At 44.0% G+C, this 21455-nt stretch overlaps 1 protein-coding gene across 2 annotated transcripts in view; it reads right to left on the minus strand.

The window, feature by feature from the left end:
* The window catches only part of LOC126248202 (zinc finger protein GLIS2 homolog), a 235276-nt gene that overhangs the window by 140512 nt on the left and 73309 nt on the right, over positions 1-21455 (minus strand). Inside the window, exon 1 of one of the 2 annotated variants that reach the window (XM_049949002.1) lies at positions 14741-14792. The exons of the other annotated variant lie outside the window; for it this stretch is intronic. The gene's annotated coding sequence lies outside the window, so the exon portion shown is untranslated. Of the gene's footprint in view, positions 1-14740; positions 14793-21455 lie in introns of those variants that run through there. 2 annotated transcript variants of the gene reach the window in all.

Raw genomic sequence — 21455 nt, forward strand, 5'->3', positions numbered from 1 at the left:
ATAACTTGTTTACTTCTCGTTGTTGACCCATTCGCGCCATCCTGTTTGCTACTCTGTTCACTCGCACGCACAGTCCGGTGACACACGGAGTTCATTCTGTGGTGTGTTCAGAGACTTTTGGCAACTCACAAGGGGAGGCCGCCAATTGTGAAATTCAGATTCGATTCATACTGCGCATAATAAAAGCTCATGGCCAGAGGTGTAGTGTGGCAAAGCACCAAGATGCACTCCTCAGCCGTTGTCGAGAAAATCGACAGTTAAAAGAAACCGTTGCGGTGAAATACTCTCTACCATTAGTAATTTTCTACAGCGTCGTGGCGCAGCGGTAAGCGCTGGAGTTCGTAATCCGAAGGTCGCCGGATCGAATCTCGCGCCATGCAATTTTTTTTATTATTATTTTTTTGTAATTCAAATATATATATATATATATATATATATATATATATATATATATATATATATATATAAACTATTAATGAATTGCTTATGCATGTTGGTGAAGGCGGATCGCTCTCCAATCGTACCGCCTCCATTTTTCCGTTTGTTTAAACAGGGTGTACTAAAGCTCTCCCGTCCGCACTGATTTTCGACGATGTTATAAGTTGCGCTAGGGACCGCATCTATCTTCTTTCGAAGTTAGCAGGCAACTACGCTGTTATGCGGCGGCTCGTTTCGGCCCCTTCAACATCTGTCCTTCAAGTGTAACGAGCGAGTAACGGAGTTTATATTTCATACCTGCCACAGCAAGTTTGTGTTCGTGGGGTCTCTATTCTAATTCGAACGTTTGACTTACGCTATACGTATTCGTTTCGGAATATCGTTTCTACGTCCTCCGTTAACTATACGTGGTTAACATTATGAAGACAATTAATAACATTTGTGAAATACAACTTTGTTCGCGGAAAACATAATGATGTTCGAAGTCGCCAGTTTTTCCACGACAAACGACTTTCAACAACTTATTATATGCATAGTTCTTGCAACTGATTGCCCGGAATTTTATATATATTTGAATTACAAAAAACAAATACTAAATAAAAAAAAGGTTGAATGGCGCGAGATTCGATCCGGCGACCTTCGGATTACGAACGCGAGCGCTTACCGCTGCACCACGACGCTGTAGAAAATTACTAATCGTAGAGAGTATTTCACCGCAACGGTTTCTTTTAACTGTCGATTTTCTCGACAACGGCTGAGAAGTGCATCTTGGTGCTTTGCCACTTTACACCTCGGGCCATGAGCTTTTATTATGCGCAGTATGAATCGAATCTGAATTTCACAATTGGCGGCCTCCCCTTGTCAGTGTAAGTCCTGTGGGGCAGTTTTTATTTGTTTTCCTTTAATGGATTATATCAGGCATTTTGCGTACTGAACACGTCCGTGACTAATACGTCACGTTTATTAAAACACACTTCGTTAATAGTTTCATTTTGTCCTTGTGTAAATCATATAACTTAACAACCAACGAATCTTGTGGAGTTTCTGCATCCATGAAAATTAAGAGTGTCTCTGGTGTACCAAGAGATGAATACACTAAGCAGATTCAGAAGAATGTAGGTTGCGGTAAGCACTGGGAGATCAAGAAGCTTGCACATGATAGAGTAGCATGGAGAGCTGCATCAAACCAGTCTCAGGACTGAAGACCACAACAACAACAACTGGTCGAAATAGACCAGTGGACGATCACGTAAAATCTGCAATGAGTTATCAAAGCTCTACATTAACGTGACATGAAAAGAAAGAGTGTGTCTGTGAACAAGGCGAAACCTTCAGTACTCAATGGAGCGAAGGACGCTTGGATGGTCAAAAATTTTGCATTATAAGGGCACTATAGCGACTTTCTTAGAGCGATGTGCAGTGTGCAGCTTGTGGTGAATGGGTAGCCAAAGCCAATCTGAGGGCACTCCCATGCTGAGAACACTTTCAACACTCGAAAAAGTGCATCTCCGGCAGTGTTCTTGCTGCCAATCAGAACAGAAGCGAAAAATCCTATTATCTGTTTTGAGATAAAAATACGTTACAGAAAGATATTTAAATTCACTACTTTCCTTCCGTTTATTGTGAGTATCCTTCGAAATTAAACTTCAGTCTTGAGTAGAATCTTCACTACTCTACCATGACTATAGTTCTCTAAAAGTGGCCTACGTTTATGTGAGAATTATTACAGAACAGCCCGTCATTGTGGTAATCCCTGTTTCGGGTAAACTTGACATACTAAACAGCAGCGATGCATTGAGCATCAACGGGATATCAACCTTTGGCAAGCCAAGTAACGCTCTGTAAATAAATACAGCATTGCTACAGTTCATTCCTTGGAGAACGATGACGTACAAATCTTAGCCCTGGCTTCATTTTCTTGGGAATTTGTTGGCAAGGAAACTGCGGAAATCGCTCTGGTAGCTGGTTTAATTAATTACGATGGAGATTTATCACTCGAAAGTTCCTGTAACCTGGATCACTCTCCCCTTCGCTCACGAAAATGGCATCAAATTGTATTTACGTCGATCGACACGCAGTGTTCGTTATATGCGAACGTGCCACGGCTTTAGTAATAGAATGCTGCTGTTTCGACAAATCTGACACTGTATTTTTTGACGTTTTCTTATCAAGTTTAAAATTGCATCCATTCAGAAACGCAGGCGAGACGTGATTGTTACTTCCTCCGATATTTGGACTGAAAACATTCTTGCTACTGTCAAAGCGGTTCGGTAATTAACTTTTGGGAAAATTCGTGTCTCTTCGTTCTTTGAACGTGCTACACATTACTCGACACGCCAAGAACAAGTAAAATAACGGTTTACTGGGAAATCCAAGGCGCATACATCACAGATGACACAGGCGATAAACAGCCACCCTCAAGATAGAATTTTATCAGCCCTAAAAATAAATGATCCTAAGATAAAATTATACTAAAAACCATGTAATGTCTGTCAGTGACACCTGCCAGAATGAATGGTTCAAATGGCTCTGAGCACTATGGGACTCAACTGCTGAGGTCATTAGTCCCCTAGAACTTAGAACTACTTAAACCTAACTAACCTAAGGACATCACAAACATCCATGCCCGAGGCAGGATTCGAACCTGCGACCGTAGCGGTCTTGCGGTTCCAGACTGCAGCGCCTTTAACCGCACGGCCACTTCGGCCGGCCACCAGAATGAAACAGTGCATCCACAGTCAGTATTCAAGTTCAACCAATGGAAGAGGAAGGAGATAGATAGCTTATGAAGCTACTGGACTTTCTTCGGTACGTGGGGAATGTTTCTTTAAGGTTAGCCAAAATCGCGGAGAAACGATAATTGAGAGCGAACTTCGTCTCATCGACCAAGACGAGAGTTCTTCCGCAGACTGTGACGGATGACTTGAAGTGAAAGGTGAGGATCTAAAAAATTTAGCGCGAATGTGAAAAATGACATATATAAGTCAAACTATACAGACGGTACGAGAATGGTGCAATGGATATCAGCGGCAATCTTTTTCTTAAGCCAGGTAAATTTGCAGTAACGGAACATTGAATTTTCTGTGCCCACTTAATGAATTATGGCAGCTCTCATACGCAGGCCACAACTTCAGCCTTTTGGGATTTGGTGGTAAAGGAAGCGGCGGAAATACATCTGGCAGGCGAACCTAATCAACCAGGAACAAGAATTCCACTTAGTCCGTTAATGGAATCCGTTTCTACCTAATATTCGATCTCATAGAAATTTCCGTTGAGAGTTTTCGCTGCTTGGCATTCTGACGTATGCTAACAGTGTAATGAAGATCCATTTGTCATGCAATTGTTACAGGCTTACGGATTTAACCGAACATCTCTGTGCATGTTTGCACTGGGTGCTAGTGCAATGTTATCTCCAATGTATTTCTTGTTAAACCCTTTAAATTTCATCTGTGACGATCGTTGTTTCGTCATTTGTCATGCATGCTCCTTGAATTTAGCGGCATATCATTGTTTCACTTGTTCTTCGCTTTTCAGTGAATAAACAGACACGAACTATACTCTCAGAAGTTAATCACGGACTTTCCCTAATAATGGTTGGAATTTTTTCAGTTCAAGTATTGGAGGAAGAAATGACGATTTCCCTGCAACATGCCTGAAAATATTTGCAAAATCTTATGACATTAATTATTAAGTTCTGTGAGTCTTAATATCTGTAGTCCCATGCAGTATCTCTCTTACAGCAAATACAGCCGTCGACGTCTACATCGCATCGACAGCCTCTGACTCGCGTATAAGAACATTTGGAACACGTCATATCAAGATTAAAACTGTGTGCCGGACCGAGACTCTCGAACTCGGGACCTTTGCCTTTCGCGGGCAAGTGCTCTGCACACTCCGCTGCAGAGTGAAAATCTCATTCTGGAAACACGTCATATCGTTTCATTAATTACGAGGCGATATGAAGTGGAACGAACACGCAGATCATTCGTAGGGAAGGCGAACAGAAGATTTAAAAATGGTTCAAATGGCTCTGAGTACTATGGGAGTTGACATCTGAGGTCATCAGTCCCCTACAACTTAGAACTACTTAAACCTAACTAACCTAAGGACATCACACACATCCACGCCCGAGGCAGGATTCGAACCTGCGACCGTAGCAGTCGCGCGGTTCCGGACTGAAGCGTGTAGAACCGCTCGGTCACCGCGGCCGGCAGAAGATTTAACATTTTTTTGGGAGAATTTTAGGAATCTAAAGTGCATCTTTTAAGCAAACGGTACCCAAGACATCAGTTAGACCTATTTTATAGTAATACTCCATCGTTTCTGCGGGTTATCAAGTAGATCACAAGGAAAGACGAAGAAGGAAATCAGAGACGGTCTGCTGGGAACGTAACAGGTCGGTGTAGCCCAAATGGAAGACTAACATAAATACTCAGGGAACCTTAAAGGGGTTCGCTGTGTTGTGAAACTCTATCAGATAAATTTAGAGAACGAGCACTGTAAGAATACTGTGTAACAATTCTACTGCCTCCATTGTATCCACACACTTTTTAGTGTGTCACCCGTCGCCATTATGATGGCTTGAATACTGTTGTGCCGGCCGGAGTGGCCGTGCGGTTCTGGGCGCTACAGTCTGGAACCGCGAGACCGCTACGGTCGCAGATTCGAATCCTGCCTCTGGCATGGATGTGGGTGATGTCCTTAGGTTAGTTAGGTTTAAGTAGTTCTAAGTTTTGGGGGACTGATGACCTCAGAAGTTGAGTCCCATAGTGCTCAGAGCCATTTGAACCATTTTTGAATACTGTTGTGGAGGTGCCTCAATGTCTCTGGAGGAATGGCAGCTCATGCTCCCTCAAGAGCTGAAACCTGGGAAGGTAGTAATGTTGCACGTTGGCGTCTGAAGTGAAGATGATGTTCCAGCTCATCCCAAAGGTGTTCCATTTGGTTCAGGTCGGGACTCTGTGTAAGCCAGTCAGTTTCAGGAGTAGTTGCTTCACCGATGTTGCTTTACGATACGAACAGTCAGCGTCCTCGACCCTTACTTCTACTGTACGCTGTGCACAATCCCGTAAAATGTGATCACACCCTTGAGCCTTTAGCGTTTTCTTAAGCGCGATAAGGGGACCACACAGTAGCCAAGAAAAATAACCCCATACATAACACCATTCCCTTCGTACTTCACTGTTGGCATTACACACGACGCCAGATAACGCTGTCCAGGCATTCGGCAAACCCAAACCTTTCCAATGGATTGCCACAGGTTGCAACGTGATTCATCACTCCATATCACTCGTTTCCAGTCGTCCTCCGTTCAGTTGCGTCGCTTTTTACACTACCTCAAGCTTCGCTTAGCAGTGACCACACAAACGTGTGAAGGAGCTGATCGACCATTGCTCCCATTTCATTTAACTGCCTACTCCCAGTCACTGTGTTATCTGGACTGCCGGTTGCACATTGGAACTCACGAGTGAGCCTTTCTACAGATTTCATACGGTTTTTCTGTAACCATCCTCCGCAATGCCCAACGGTCCCTCATTGTCAGTACATAAGGAGTGTCTGGTCTTGATTTAGCTGTGGTTGTTCTTTCGCGTAGCCACGTCACAATCAAATTATCAGCCAACTTGGGTGGCTTTAGAGTGGTTGAAATGTCTCTGATGAATCTGTTACTCAGGTGACAACCAATGAGTAGTATACGCTCGAAGGCATTGAGCTCTCCTGAACGACCGATTCTACTGTTACGGCTTCTCTACTGACAACACAATACTTCCCACCTCCTTTTATACCAGCGGGCCCACCCCTTGTGACATCTAGTGGTCAATTCCGCATTACATAGGAGTGCCCTGATAATTTTGATCAAACAATATATCCTCACGATAAAAATATTTGACACGCTTGAAGGCATAGAAGCATGTATCATTTTAAACCTTGTGGGATACATGAGAGAGTGGCTAATATTGGTACGAGGTGTTCTCCAGCATGAACTATAGTCAGGCCTGCAGTATAAACGGTGGTGACAAAAGCCATGGGATACTTCCTAGTCGCGCGGGATTAGCCGAGCGATCTGGGGCGCTGCAGTCATGGACTGTGCGGCTGGTCCCGGCAGAGGTTCGAGTCCTCCCTCGGGCATGGGTGTGTGTGTTTGTCATTAGGATAATTTAGATTAAGTAGTGTATAAGCTTAGGGACTGATGAACTTAGCAGTTAAGTCCCATAAGATTTCACTCACATTTGAACATTTGATACTTCCTAATATCGTGTCGGACCTTCTTTTGCCAGGCGTAGTGCAGCAGATCGACGTAGCATGGACTCAACAAGTCCGCTATAAAGTTTTGAGCTGCCTCTATAGCCGTCCATAATTGCGAGAGTATTTCCGGTGCAGGATTTTGTGCACGAACTGACCTCTCGATTATGTCCCGTAAATGTTCGATGCGTTTCATGTTGGGCGGTCTGGGTGACCAAATGGTTCCAATGGCTCTAAGCACTATGGGACTTAGCATCTGACGTCATCAGTCCCCTAGACTTAGAACTACTTAAACCTAACTAACCTAAGGACATCACACACATCCATGCCCGAGGCAGGATTCGAACCTGTGACCGTAGCGGTCGCGCGGTTCCAGACTGTAGCGCCTAAAACTTCTGAGGTCATCAGTCCCCTAGAACTTAGAACTACTTAAACCTAACTAACCCAAGGACATCACACACATCCATGCCCGAGGCAGGATTCGAACCTGCGACCGTATCAGCAGCGCAGTTCCGGACTGAAGCTCCTAGAACCGCTCGGTGGCCGAATCATTCGTTCGAATTGTACATAATGTTCTTCCAACCAATCGTGAATAACTGAGGGCCGACGACATGGCGCATTCTCATCCAAAAAAATTCTATCGTTGTTTTTAAACATGAAGTCCATGAGTGGCTGCAAATGGTCTCTAAGTAGCCGAACGTAACGATTTACAATCAATTATCGGTTCAGTTACACCAGAGGACCCAGTCCATTCTATGTAAACACAGCCAAAACCATTATGGAGCCACCACCAGCTTCCGCAATGCCTTGATGTCAGCTTGGGTCCATGGTTTGGTTCAAAAATGATTCAAATGGCTCTGAGCACATGGGACTTAACATCTGAGGTCATCAGTCCCCTAGAACTATTTAAACCTAAGTAACCTAAGGACATCACACACATCCATGCCCTAGGCAGGATTCGAACCTGCGACCGTAGCGGTTGCGCGGTTCCAGACTGAAGCGCCTAGAACCGCACGGCCACAACGGCCGGCGGCCCATGGTTTCGTGGCGTCTGCGCCACTCATGAAACGTACCATCAGTTCTTACCAACTGAAATCGGAAGTCGTCTAACTACGCCACGGTTTTCCAGTCGTCTAGGTCCCAGACCGACTTGTTCAAGAGCCCAGGAGAGGCGCAGAAGGCGATGGCGCGGTGCTGCCAAAGGCACTCGAGCCGGTCGTCTGCGGCCATAGCCCATGAACGCCAAATTTCGCCTCAATGTCCTATCGGATATGTTCGTCGTACGTCCCACATTGATATCTACAGTTATTTAAGTCAGTCTGTTAGTACTGACAACTCTACACAAACGTAGCTGCTCTCGGTCGTTAAGTGAACGCCGTCGGTCGCTGCATTGTTCGTGATGAGAGGTAATGCCTGAAATTTGGTATTTTCGGTACGCCCTTGAGACTGTGGATCTCGGAATATTGAATTCCTTAACGATTTCTGAAATGGAAAGTCCCATGCGTCGTGCGGTTATAATCACGTCGGAAACCTCTTCACGTACATCACTTGAGGACACAAGACAGTTCCGCCAATGCGCTGCCCTTTTATACCGTGTGAACACGATACTAGCCATCTGTTTGTATGCATATCGCTATCCCATGACTTTTGTCACTTCAGTGTTTAACTGTAGGCGGCCAGGTCGCTAGAATGTATGCCACTGAAATACCCGTATCAGTAAAAGAAGTCATCTACATCCACGTGTATGGCTCGAACCTTATCATTTCCTCAGAGTTAGGGTGTAAAAATAAAACCCAAATGGAGAGAAGAAACGAAACACAGTTCAGGTGATGGCGCGCACAAGAGTGAATCGCTATTGGCACAGGAGTCGTCTGTAAGTGCGAGCGGTACTCCGTTTGTGGGTCAGTGACCAGATGCAGAAGGACTCCAGTAAAAAAGCAGCTGCCGCATCTGCTCCTCTCGCGAACAGGGCGCCTCAGCAACTCCACACATCTTGCCATACGATTGACTTCCTGCTGTCATCTGTAACTGAGCACCGTCTAGCGGCACTAACAAGGGAACCTCCCCATCGCACCCCCCTCAGATTTAGTTATAAGTTGGCACAGTGGATAGGCCTTGAAAAACTGAACACAAATCAATCGAGAAAATAGGAAGAAGTTGTGTGGAACTATGAAAAAAAATAAGCAAAATATACAAACTCAGTAGTCCATGCGGAAGATAGGCAACATCATGGACAGTGTGCTCCCAGAAGCGCCGTGGTCCCGTGGTTAGCGTGAGTAGTTGTGGCGCGAGAGGTCCTTGGTTCTAGTCTTCCCTCCAGTAAAAACTTTAATTTTTTATTTTTAGACAATTATTATCTGTTCGTCCGTCCGTCCGATGCGAGGTAACTGCGCCGCAGTATGGGGACGCTACACCTAAACAAACATCGAAACACACGACGTCAGTCGACTACAGCGGACGGAAGAGAGAGTATTCCTGCTAACGAGGCTCCCTGGCTGGCAGTTGACTGTTCGCTACTTTGGACCGACAGATAATAAATTTTCGGAAAATAAAAAAAATTAAACTATTCATTCGTGGGAAGACTTGAACCAAGGACCTCTAGTTCCGCAGCTGCTCACGCTAACCACGGGACCACGGCGCTCCTAGGAGCAGACTCTTCTTGATGTTGCCTATCTTCCGCATGAAGTACTCAGTTTGTATATTTTGCTTATTTTTTTCATAGTTCCACACAACTTCTTCCTGTTTTCGCGATTGATCAGTGTTCAGTTTTTCAAGGCCTATCCACTGTGCCAACTTATAACTAAATCTGAGAGGGGTGCGATGGGGAGGTTCCCTTGTGAGTGCCGCCCGCAGTGGTTTCAGAAACAACTTACCGTACCGTCAACTTCGAGGTCGTGAGAGATACGACAGAAGCTCAGCTGGACATGGGCAAGGGAGGAAATCGTCTGTGGCCTTCTAAACAGAACCGCCTTGGCATACGCTTTTCACGCTTGAGGGTGACCACGGAAAACAAGAATCACGATTAATGGTCAAATATTCGGGTCTCGCCCCTCCCGAGAACGAGTCCTGTGTCTTAACCATTACGCTACAACGCTCAGTCACTTCTTATACACATACAATGTACGACACATACAGTGTACGGAACATCTTACTCTATGAGAAAAACAGAATGAGTAGATATGACCGATACCCTTGATTCAGGGATGAATAAAGTTATTTCTAAATGACACTGAGTCGTTCTGATTCGGGAGGAAATGGTTCAGTTCTGCGCCAGGCGTCACTCACTTAGGTTTATCGTATTTTTCCAAAAAGGTCTACTAAAAGAGACTGCTTACACGACACTTGTCCGCCCTATCCTAGAGTACTGCTGTGCGGTGTGGAAAATGGTTCAAATGGCTCTGAGCACTATGGGACTTAACAACTGTGGTCATCAGTTCCCTAGAACTTAGAACTACTTAAACTTAACTAACCTAAGGACATCACACACATCCATGCCCGAGGCAGGATTCGAACCTGCGACCGTTGCAGTCGCGCGGTTCCGGACTGAGCGCCTAGAACCGCGAGACCACCACGGCCGGCTGCGGTGTGGAATCCACCTCAGGTGGGACTGACGGATGACATCGAAAAAGTTCAAAGAAGGGCGGCTTGTTTTGTATTATCGCGAAATAGGGGAGACAGTGCCACAGACATGATACGTGAATTGGAGTGGCAATCATTAAAACAAAGGCGTTTTTTGTTGCGACGGGACCTTCTCATGGAATTTCAGTCACCAGTTTTCTCCTCCGATTGCGAAAACATTCTGTTGGCACCCACCTACATAGGGAGAAATGAGCACCACAATAAAATAAGAGAAATCAGGTCTCGCACAGAAAAATTTAAGTGCTCGTTTTTCCCGCGCGCCTTACGAGAGTGGATCGGTAGAGAGACAGCTTGAAGGTGGTTCACTTAACCCATTGTGAATAGCAGAGTAATCACGTAGATGTAGATGTTAGATTCCCTACCGGGCGATGGTTCACTTGAGCAAGTGCAACGACTTCATTAACCTCGTTATTGACGGGACTTCGAAATCTAGAGTTCCATTTCCCAATACACCAAGAAAACATTCAACGATGATTTGCAAAAGCATAATCATAACGGGCGTCGTGACTTAACATCAACTAGACTCGCCAAACTGACAGCTGGTATTGTTGTGAGACTAGAAAGAATTCTATTATTTTTCTATCGTAATTAACAGCACTACGTGGTGTTATTACCGGAAAGCACCTATCGACTGGAATGAACGACTCGGAGGACTCAGTCGTACGTTATGAATGACTAACCTTCGTCGTTCCTGCCACAATGACGAAAAGAGAATGTAAATATCGTATGACACTGTTGATTAGGATATTCCACTGGATGGATTCGGCCGCCTGTCGGAAAGGATGTTCTTCATTCGCGCACATTGGTCCCTTTCTTTCCGGGTAACTGAGAGCTGTTTCGAGTGCGTATTTGTAGAGTGCAGGTGAGCGTAACTCATACGTGTATAATGTACTGTTACGTTTCTGTTGGATGATGATGATTATGATGATGACTGATGATGATGAAGGGAAACAAAGTACCAGCGCATAGCACTATGGGCCCGTCGAGTTAAGTGTCCCCATCGCACAGACAAATCATCATCAACAGTGCTACATGCATGGTGGATCAGCGGTAAAGCGCGTGTCTCGCAATGGAAATGTTGCGGCATCGAATCCCTCTCGGGGCCGGCCGCGGTGGTCTAGCGGTTCCAGGCGCTCAGTCCTGAACCGCGCGACTGCTACGGTCGCAGGTTGGAATCCTGCCTCGGGCATGGATGTGTGTGATGTCCATAGGTTAGTTAGGTTTAAGTAGTTCTAAGTTCTATGGGACTGATGACCAAAGATGTTAAGTCCCATAGTGCTCAGAGCCATTTGAACCATTTGAACCCTCTCGGACCATGGGAATTTAACCTGGCCTTCACCTCTTACTGACGTGAAAATCCGCACAGGAACGACACGTGGTTAGGATTCACCGTTCAAATGTAGGCCCAGCTAGATAACGAGTAGATTAGGGACACGCAAGTCACCCAATTAACGTCCGATAGGGAGACTTTCACTCGACCACAGATCCACACGCAATTACTATGCTTCATAAGACACTGCGGAAAGGTTTGGAGTTTAATCGAGGACACTGATGCAAAGACTAGTGATGGGGAACCTTATTCCACCACTTCTCCTCCCCTTGCCGGCTAATATTTCATCCACCGCCAAAATTTGAACCGGCTTACCTCCAAGTCTCGCTCCGCCGCACGGGCGTGTGTTAGCGCAGTGACGAAATATGACAGTGACAGAAATGTTTGACTTTATACTGCATTTAAGGGTGTCCAGCCAGCTCAATTATTCTGCACATTACTTAGGCAAGTGCACAAGTGTTTTTCACACACTAAGAACGACTATCTTTGACGTCTGGACGTCAATCAATGTGGAACGACAAATACCGCTCGAAGCACGTGCGACCTTGCGCTATGCGGAATCGAGGAGTCACACCTAGTGCACACCCGAAAATATGTCGTTTCCCCGCCAGAAAAATTCTCGGAAATTATAGGAAAATATGGGGTAGTAAGATATAAAATACCCGAACTAAAAGTAGAATCCTTAACGGAAGCATCATATGCCACCTAAGATCCTACGGCGTGCTACAACGGGAATCACTGTCAACAGGCACTGAAATTTATCATTGCGGCTCTCTTGGAGTCTGCCGTTAAATTCCAAAGTTAGGAGAGAACATGAAATTTGCAGCTGGTTATCCCCGAAGAGCAGCTGTTTGAGATTTGTTATACTCATGACAAACAACTGAGCTAGTTTTACTCGCCCGTAACAATATAGCGATTTAGATAAAGTAATTCTCTACAGCTGGTCACCTCAGTGGATACTTACACTCTCCAAGGCACCACGAAACGTTTTACTCGCAACGCGAGTCATCGCAGACGGTACGATGGAAATCATGGAAACCAAAAGTAAATATTCAGAGGAAACAGAAACGGAAGGTTTCGAGATTTGCTTTTCACAAGGAGGTGTTGCATATTAATTAAGTGAAAAGCGCACAAAGTGGTGACAGGAACGAAATGAAGTTTCAGAAATGTAAACCAGCTCATTCTCATACCCTGAAACTCTGGTAATCACTCGCACCTTGGGGAGTGATGCGAGGAAGTAAGATATAACATCAGTAACTCGAGTGAAATGTATATTAAAATGTATATGTAAAATGTACATTTAAAAGATAAAGCTGCAGTAGAAACATCGAGCTAATGCTTCTACAGTTAAAATAACCTTCATCAGATAAGCAGACGATATTTTTCTCAGTAACGATTCTCTACTATTAAACCGTCAATCTTGCGTCGAGTATTTACATGTATATCTCGTTATTACAGGGTGTCTCCAACGTACTTTGTTGCCAATCAGAGTTCATCTTTATGTTTAAAAACATTGTAGGCACCATCTTCGATTAACTACATAACATTTACTTAAAAAGACGATGAAACACATCAGCGTGAGCTGTAAAGAGAAATAGACAGTAAAGTATAAAAGCATCGATCTACTAATTTAATATTTAGTGATTTCCATTCCTGGGATTTTTGAAATGGTAGTGCCTCGGAAATAACTGACAATAGAATCAAAGTTGCAGAGGCGTCTTCCATCCAGGGTGGCCCAGTGTATCAGTTGTTACCGTACGCTGACTTCCTCGTAAAACATCCCGTAGATCACAGTCAAATACAGTAATTTCGACGCTACTTCGGTGTTACGGTGATTCGAAATGATACTCTAGCTCCGTTGGACAGTTACACAACACGTAATCTGCCGTTACATAAATCATACTGGCATTCGTCTGAAGTGATTTAGTCTATTGTCATAATGACTCCACCCTAAACCACTAATTTCGGAAGCATTTCCTACTGCCGTTCTTAATGTTTTGTAGAAAACTGAGTAGACTGAGGCACAGGTTAAAACCCTACATTCGCATGTAGGAGGGGCGTGTTTCAGATCTCCGTCCTGATTTAGGTCCACGACTCACGAAAACTGGAATGCTTCATTCGAAAAATGCACGGTGGCTTTTCCATCTACTAATCGTCCACCTGGACTGAATAACAATTTATAATCACTTTGGCATCATCGTAAAGTTAAGTCTGGCCTCTATTACTTTACACATGTGATAGAACGTAAGCAACTATAGGCAAGAGTAGAGAACACAAATCAAGTGGTTCATCAACCACTGTCGTCCACTTGAATAGACCAATAATTGTCGAATCTCCCATAGCTTTAATACTACGTACCGTTATAATCTGAATGGGGCGGTTGTTATTTCTATTGTTAATTCTTCATATCGATAAATAAAATGCCAGCCAGAAGCACCAAAAAATTACTGAAGAAAATCGCTTCACAAAGATCGAAATGTGCAGAGGTCTGAAGAACATGACCTAGAAGATTTTACCTACAGAATGTCAGCGGCTGAGTTGGACAGTTGGCAGCGATAGAAGAAATTTAACTGAGGCACTGAAGATGCTACAGAAAAAAATCGAAGAGAAACCCTACCGGTAATGGCACGAGCTTAAAAACACTTGTATCTAGTTGCACAGACGATCCTTATAGAGTGAGGAAATAGAAATCGATTTTAGCAAGTAAGGAACTAAAGGCAGAAATTAAAAAAATGGTAAATAAGTATGAATGCGTAAGAATTCACTGAAATGAAATGTGTCAGATCTTCATAAATAAGTGTTCCGTGACGAATATCCTGTATCACAGCAGAGAGTGTCTTTCAAATCCACGAATGATGCGCGTTATACCTACCCAGCCTAACTAAATCACGGCAAAATGGACATCAGGAGCCGTGGCAGCGAACGAGTCCGGATCTCTCGCGAATAAAGTTGACAGAGTCGTAGATGGCGAGTCGATTGTACGAGGTGAAATCGAAACTGGCGCCTGTGCAACGGCGTTGAGATCGGGAAGCACACTGACGCGCGAAACGGCGGTGTGTCGGCGGACGATGGCAGCAGTAGAAGCGTACTCACCGGCAGTCAGTCCATGCCTTTCCGAGAGTTCCGTTCGTCGGCAGAGACGCACATGTACTGGGGCAGGCGGGCTCCCCTCCACGGCCGCTTAAAAAACCGGTGCGCGCGGCGCGCCGCGGGCCAGGCCTCCGCCGGTTGACAACAGGTGTTTGAGCCGGCGCAGCAAAAAACACGCGCCACAACAAATGCCATTGTTACCGGCCGGCCAGGTGACGCCCGCGGCCAGCACCCAGCATCACTGTACTCTCATTACTGCTCACCAGTGCACATCGTGACAAATTCCCATCTCTTTACACGTTCGTGTATTAACTTGTGGAGCATAGGACCCTGCGCATGCTCAGGTTTGGCTGAGCAGACTATGTTTGTAGCGACCGTCTGCGGATTTGGTTTGCAGTATTCAGTTCGCAGTCACACCTTATAACCACAATGCAGCTTTCGAGCAAAGCTGACTCTGTAGTCTCAAAATTTTCTAGCCGTGGCCAAATTAAGTAAAATTGCTTGTACGATAGTTGAATCTGTAGTCTGAAGAAGGGATCAAGCGCCAAAAAATAGGTTTTGTTTTCACCAAACGTGTTAGCAGCTGGCCGCGGTGGGCGTGCGGTTCTAGGCACTTCAGTCCGGAACCGCCCGACTGCTACGGTCGCAGGTTCGAATCCTGCCTCGGGCATGGATGTGTGTGATGTCTTTAGGTTAGTTAGGTTTAAGTAGTTCTAAGTTCTAGGGGACTGATGACCTCAGATGTTGAGTCCCATAGTGCTCAGAGCCATTTGAACCGTGTTAGCATTTAGGTGCACATTGCGAACTACAAAACGGGAACAAAAACCATTCATATGCCGGCTTAATAGGACTTCGATATATTCGAGTTCGATCACCCTCAACGATAGTGGTCGTTTCTGCTGCTCAGTTGCTTGAAACCTCGCATTTTCAGTGGATCAGAGTATTGTTCTCAATTTAATTTAGGACGCCTGAGTTTGGATATTCTTCATTAAATGCAAATGAGTAATACACTACTGGCCATTATAACTGCTACACCACGAAGATGATGTGCTACAGACGCGGAAATTTAACCGACACGAAGAGGGTGCTGTGATATGCAAATGATTAGCTTTTCAGAGCATTCACACAAGGTTGGCGCCGGTGGCTACACCTACAACGTGCTGACATGAGGAACGTTTCCAACCGATTTCTCATACACAAACAGCAGTTGACCGGCGTTGCCTGGTGAAACATTGTTGTGATGCCTCGTGTAAGGAGGAGACATGCGTACCATCACGTTTCCGACTTTGATAAAGTTCGGATTGTAGCCTATCGCGATTGCGGTTTGTTGTATCGCGACATTGCTGGTCGCGCTGGTCGAGATCCAATGACTGTTAGCAGAATATGGAATCGGTGGGTTCAGGAGGGTAATACGGAACGCCGTGCTAGATCCCAACGGCCTCATATCACTAGCAGTCGAGATGACAGGCATCTTATCCGCATGGCTGTAACGGATCGTGCAGCCACGTCTCGATCCCTGAGTCAACAGATGGGGACTTTTGCAAGACAACAACCATCTGCACGAACAGTTCGACGACGTTTGCAGGAGCATGGACTATCAGCTCGGTTACCCTTGACGCTGCATCACAGACAGGAGCGCATGCCATAGTGTACTCAAGGACGAACCTGGGTGCACGAATGGCAAAAAGTCATTTTTTCGGATGAATCCAGGTTCTGTTTACAGCATCATGATGGTCGCATCCATGTTTGGCGAAATCGCGGTGAACGCACATTGGTAGCGTGTATTCGTCATCGCCATACTGGCGTATCACCCCGCGTGATGGTATGGGGTGCCATTGGTTACACGTCACGGTCACCTCTTGTTCGCATTGACGGCACTTTGAACAGTGGACGTTACATTTCAGATGTGTTACGATCCGTGCCTCTACCCTTCATTCGATCCCTGCGAAACCCTATATTTCAGCAGGATAATGCACGACCGCATATTGCAGGTCCTGTACGGGCCTTTTCGATACAGAAAATGTTCGACTGCTGCCCTGGCTAGCACATTCTCCAGATCTCTCACCAATTGAAAAAGTCTGGTCAATGGTGGCCGAGCAACTTGCTCGTCACAATACACCAGTCACTACTCTTGGTGAATTGTGGTATCGTGTTGAAGCTGCATGGGCAGCTGTGCGTGTACATGCCATCCAAGCTCTGTTTGACTCAATGCCCAGGCGTATCAAGGCCGTTATTACGGCCAGAGGTGGTTGTTCTGAGTACTGATCTCTCAGGATCTATGCACCCAAATTGCGTGAAAATGTAATCACGTCTCAGTTCTAGTATAATATATTTGTGCAATGTATACCCGTTTATCATCTGCATTTCTTCCTGGTGTAGCAATTTTAATGGCCGGTAGTGTAGCTATTGATATAGCAGCTGTTCTAGATGACTTAAAAGTGTGTTAGTTCGGAATTTCTAATGTGATGTTTTTCCTTGTGGGCCTACGTTTCCTGACGACGTATATAACATACTGTTGTTGAAAATATGCAGCATGGACCCTGAGATTAAAGAACTTCACCGTTCAATGACGCACGAGGAGGTCGATCTTTTAACACTTCAGTTCGCTTTCTGCTTAAATTGGCTGCTACTAGACAATTTACAAAGATATATTAGTACCTTCCCTTGAGATGGCACTCCTTTCTTCAATGTGATCGCAATTTTTGGACTGCGAAAAGGAAAGTCAAACGACTACACCGAATTTAAACACTACAACAATACACTGATTTTATTCAATCCTCAAGGAAGACATGATTCAACGTTACTCAGATCTCTGATGAAAATACCTTGCATTTCAGTAACTGATGGCCAAAGTCCTACAAAAACTCAACAGAGTTCCTTGAAAAGGTCTCGTTTTGCATTTCATAGAACAAACTGTTAGAATATTACTTACCTAAAAGCTATTTAACCGTATCTGAGTTCATTGAAGGTGAGGTGAAAAATATTTTCTTGCTGCAAAAGAACAACGCAGGAATGTCTCACATCCCAACAAAAATGATATGCAATGGTAAAATTCCAATACAAGACCAGGTGATTCAGGATGTACACGATGTAATTACATACATTCCATACGAGTTTTATGAGATGCCGATGTGACCAACAACAGCTACTGCAGCGGGCGGTGAGAGCGAAGACAGTAATAATTTTCAGAGTAAATTTCATAGATTTGTTGTTGTTGTTGTTGTGGTCTTCAGTCCTGAGACTGGTTTGATGCAGCTCTCCATGCTACTCTATCCTGTGCAAGCTTCTTCATCTCCCAGTACCTACTGCAACCTACATCCTTCTGAATCTGCTTAGTGTATTCATCTCTTGGTCTCCCTCTACGATTTTTACCCTCCACGCTGCCCTCCAATACTAAATTGGTGATCCCTTGATTCCTCAGAACATGTCCTACCAACCGATCCCTTCTTCTACTCACGTTGTGCCACAAACTTCTCTTCTCCCCAATCCTATTCAGTACTTCCTCATTAGTTATGTGATCTACCCATCTAATCTTCAGCATTCTTCTGTAGCACCACATTTCGAAAAGTTTCTATTCTCTTCTTGTCCAAACTATTTATCGTCCATGTTTCACTTCCATACATGGCTACACTCCATACAAATACTTTCAGAAACGACTTCCTAACACTTAAATCAATACTCGATGTTAACAAATTTCTCTTCTTCAGAAACGCTTTCCTTGCCATTGCCAGTCTACATTTTATATCCTCTCTACTTCGACCATCATCAGTTATTTTGCTCCCCAAATAGGAAAACTCCTTAAAAGTGAGAGTTATAGACATTTCCTGTATATGTCTTATTATGGAGGTATTGTGAAAATGTAACTATTACTGATGTTTAATAAGTTTTAATGCTCAATTCATTGCCAATTTGAAGAAGGGAACAAATCCTCGGTTTTTAATATCGTGATGCGTGCTTCAAAAGTATTCAATTCGCCTTTCCAATGTACTGAGATAGGAGGTTAATGTAAGGAACCCTATATTACTGCTTGGTTAAGACTAAATTAAAAATAAGAACTGGAGGAAGTTTCTTTGTATTTCCACATAAAAGTAGGTTTTGTATTCGTTCCGTTCTTCAGACTACCGGTTCAGTTATTCTGTCTGCTATTCAAATGGTTGAAATGGCTCTAAGCACTATGGCCTTAACATCTGAGGTCATCACTCCCCGAGACTTAGAACTACTCAAATCTAACTAACATAAGGACATCACACACTTCCATGCCCGAGGAAGGATTCGAACCTGCGCCCTTACCTGTATGCTATTATTATTTCGGAAGTTATAAAAATAAAAAGGTCTGTACGGAGAAGATGGGCAAAAGAATGGCTTTTAGAACGTGTAACGCTTTCGCTTGTTAATATTTTGAAGGCGCTAAAAACTGAAATAGAGGACTGTTTTAACTGCCTAGGAATGAATGGTTAGACATTCTTTGTGTTGTTACAATATGATACACTGTACATGAGGTGAAATGACAATAATGAGAAAACCGACGAGTGCTAATGAAAGACACATTGTAACGCTGCGTTACTTAGGAACTGGCAGCATCTACGCTGATCTGAAATTTTCTGCTGCCAGATCACCTCATCTTTGAGCCACATCATTCCAGCAACATATCGTGCCAGATATGAAGTACTATTAGCTCATCATCTGGACCGCACATCAGGTTTGCTTCAATTCTAGCGCCGCCAGACATCGCACATGCCGAAACAGACAATAATACAGACAAATTTTTCAGTTCGCCACTTACTCACACTCAACGATTTGTCTGTCCAAACAGACAACTGTACAGAAAAGTCAGTGTAAATATCTGAGCGTGTAAAGGGCCCTTGTGAATGAGGTAGATTTTAGTGTTTGTGGCGTCGAGAAAGAGCTCAAATCGTTAAAACTGAACGAAGCTCCAGGGTGCAATGGAACCCATTTCAGATTCTATACCGAATTTACGGCTGAATTAGCCTCACTCTTTACCATAATGTACCGTAGATGCCTTGAGCAAGAAACCGTGGGCAGTAGTTGGAAAAAAGCTCAGCTCACACCAGTCTACAACACTGGTTCCCAAACAGTGTGTAAGTAGGCTGTTTATGTTTTCTTACTGGCAACGTTACGTAGCGCTCTGTATGAAAATCACTGGCTGTGCTGTGTGCAGTCTGTGGCTAGTTTGCATTGTTGTCTGCCATTGTAGTGTTGGGCAGCGGCAGCTGGATGTGAACAGCGCGTAGCGTTGCGCAGTTGGAGGTGAGCCGCCAGCAGTGGTGGATGTGGGGAGAGAGATGGCGGAGTTTTGATATTTGTAAGAATGGATGTTATGAACTCCTATATATATTATGACTTTTGATGACTATTAAGGTAAATACTTTGTTTGTTCTCTATCAAAATCTTTCATTTGCTAACTATGCCTATCAGTAGTTAGTGCCTTCCGTAGTTTGAATCTTTTATTTAGCTGGCAGTAGTGGCGCTGCTGTATTGCAGTAGTTCGAGTAACCAAGATTTTTGTGAGGTAAGCGATTTGTGAAAGGTATAGGTTAATGTTAGTCAGGGCCATTCTTTTGTAGGGATTTTTGAAAGTCAAATTGCGTTGCGCTAAAAATATTGTGTATCAGTTTAAGCACAGCCTTGTATAATTGTTGAAAGGGGACGTTTCAAGTGGTCTTTTTTGCAAGCTTCAGTTATGGAGCTAAAATCTGGTCCGCGAAAGATTTAAAATTTAAAACTTTTATTCGTCTCAAACTATTAATCTCTAAAGGCACAAAGGAATTATAAACATTAGCTGCGCGTCGGCATTGATTGAGATCAATGGGGCAAGTTGAAGATGTACGAAAGAGCAGACACCACATACATGTCTTAATCCCTTGTTACGTGGGCAGTGCAACGCCACAGAGAAGTTCATTGGCTGTCGAAAGATAACATGCTGGGAAGATTATACGAACTCAGAGGAGAGGCTGAGTTGTTACTAGGTGAGAAAAAAAATGGAAGACTTACTAGAGAGCAATTTTCTGATCGTACATCTCAGATGCATTTGGCTTAGCTTTTGAATACTTTTACACACTTGAATAAGCTGAAGTTGCAATTGCAAGGTTCCGAAAACAGATAATTAGACGCTGATGCAAATACAATAACCGTTGAAGATAAACTTCATGCTTTTATTTGCAAGCTTCAGTTATGGATAGGTAAAATTAGTGAAAACAATTATTCTGCGTTTGGGACATTTCAAGCACTCGTTGTTAATAGAAAGTATGACACGATTAGGAAACTTCAAGAATCACCTGCAAATGCTGGCTGATGAATTCAGTCATTACTTCCCAGGATATAATGAAACAGAATCAAAAACTGATTAGCTATCCTTTTAGCGCTAATGCTGGAGTTGTTGCAGAAGAAATCCAAGAAGAGTTCATTGAAATCCAAAATGATAGAAACCGTAAGGAAGCATTTGAATCTGATTCTCTTGAGCAGTTTTGTTGTAAAAAACTCGTTTCGTACATTAAAATTCGAGAAATCACTTTGCACTGTCTTACGCTTTCTTCCATAAGTCACTTACGTGAACAACGGTTTTCTGCTTTGCTGGTAATTAAAAACAAGTTCAGTAATCGATTGGAAGAAAGTGATGATACGGGTGTAGTTCTTAGGGATAATGTTATCCCCAGAATTATCGAACATACGCAGAAGATGCAAGTTCAATAATCACATT

Source organism: Schistocerca nitens, chromosome 3, assembly GCF_023898315.1.
Source record: "Schistocerca nitens isolate TAMUIC-IGC-003100 chromosome 3, iqSchNite1.1, whole genome shotgun sequence".
NCBI classification, from domain to species: Eukaryota; Metazoa; Arthropoda; class Insecta; order Orthoptera; family Acrididae; genus Schistocerca; species Schistocerca nitens.